The sequence below is a fragment of the Rutilus rutilus genome, assembly GCF_951802725.1.
Source record: "Rutilus rutilus genome assembly, chromosome: 8".
Taxonomy (NCBI): domain Eukaryota; kingdom Metazoa; phylum Chordata; class Actinopteri; order Cypriniformes; family Leuciscidae; genus Rutilus; species Rutilus rutilus.
In genome coordinates, this window is record NC_140222.1 from 21,939,920 (window position 1) to 21,942,032 (window position 2,113).

The window sequence follows — 2,113 nt, forward strand, 5'->3', positions numbered from 1 at the left end:
GACATCTAGCACAGGCACATGGCCTTTACATGAACACCCATACGGGGCCCTTCTATTTGGATGTGATACCATCAAAACGTGTTGATGAGGGACGTCAGAATTCAAACTGTACAAAACCAATGTTTTTTTGCTTGTGCATGTGATGATGTGATAGTTGCAACATTCTCACACGAATGAGTGCAGGGTTTAGAAAAGATAAGCGGAACTCAAACACTGGTGGTTAACGTGGTAAACAAACCTCTTTTTGAAGAGTTTGTTAAAACTAGCAGCTCTTCACACTTTACTGACTATTGACTTTCCTGCTGTATAATTGCAGTACTTCGCTTTTGATGAACCAGTGCAGAGAGGTTTTTAAATAATAACACCACTGAGCATCTTTTTATGGTTTTTAATCGAGTATCACGTAAATACCATGGTATGGTAACCATTCAGTACTATGGTATATGGGTGTTTAAAAACTAAATAAAAACTAGTAAAATGACAAAACCTTCTTCAACTTTGGGCACTGTGTTGGACAATAAACTCTAAAACAGTGTTGTTATAGTTAAAGGGGTGGTTGATTATGATTTCACTTTTCTACTTTAGTTAGTGTGTAATGTTGCTGTTTGAGCATAAACAACATCTGCAAAGTTACAACGCTCACAGTTCAAAGCAAAGGGAGATAGTTTCCTTTACAGAAATTGCTTTTTAAGGACTACAACAAACGGCTGGTTAGTGACATCACTAACCCTACAATTTGCATAAACCCCGCCCCCGGGAATGCCTTTTATAGATTAGCATGACAGAATATGCTAATCAATGATCTAAAATCATCAACTAACCATTCAGAAATGTCCTGTTGCATTCTACATGTTGTCACTTCTTCTTGAGTCTCTCCATCATTGTCCGACTCCGGTTTGACATAAAAAGCTAAAAGTTTTTGAAATTTTCAGTGCATGTCTGTGTGAGGTAAAATGACACGAGCTCTTGAAGCTCTGCCCACTGTGCCGAGAGCAACAGCTCATTTGCATTTAAAGGGACAGACACAAAAACTGTGTTTTTGCTCACCCTCAAAAAGTGACAACTTTAACATGCTATATAAAAATATCTGTGGGGTATTTTGAGCTAAAACTTCACATACACACTCTGGGGACATCAGAGACTTATTTTACATCTTTTGAAAAGGGCATTATACCACCCCTTTAACTCAAATTCAAGATAGTTTTCGGTAATGGTAGTAAAGCTGAAATAAATAATACAACTGTAAATAATGAGGAAAAACCTAAACTTAAACAGAAATTTCAAATATTGTCTAGCCAACTAAGTAACTAGGTAACTAAGTAACTAAGTAACTAACTAACTTTAAGCTGAATTACTAAAAATTCTAAAACTTCTCTTAAAACCAATTACAGCTGTATAAAAATACTTTAAAAAAAACTGATAAAAAGACAAAACCATATAAAATTACTAAAAAGTTACAATAAAGTTAACGCTAGTTAACAACATTAGTTAACATGAAACTATGAAAAACAACAATGAAAAAATACTTCTAAAAAAGTTGTATTTTTATAATTTATTTAATGTTTAATAAATACTGTAACACATTTATTTTTTATTGCCGGTTATACTGCGGGGCTGTTGAATGCTTGAATCTGATTGGCTGATGAATGTTCTAAAGTGTGCAGTTATTTAAAGGTAAACGCATGGCTAAAGTAGTTCCAGGCAGAATTTGGCCGCATTACAGTTCCATATCACTTCGCCAAATTATTTCAGTTATTTAAAGGTCCTTACAACCTACAACAGCAAAGAACCAAACCCACAACAACACTAACCAAGCAACTAAATATAGTAAACAATAGTATAAAAACAACAAATTATTTCCATGTTTTTAACAAAAAAAAAATCACGTTTTATTTTTCGCTCCCACTCAAATACACACACACAGTACGGACACACACTCGCACAGAAACGTGTTGCACTGACAATTTTATCTGTGAAATAGTTTAGCAACTTAAAAGCTACATGACATTTCTCACTAGCGAGGTAATAAAAACAGTTTCGCTATTAGTAATTATAGTAATAATTGCAGTTTCGCTATTAGTAATAATTGCAGTTTCGCTATTAGTAGAGATAC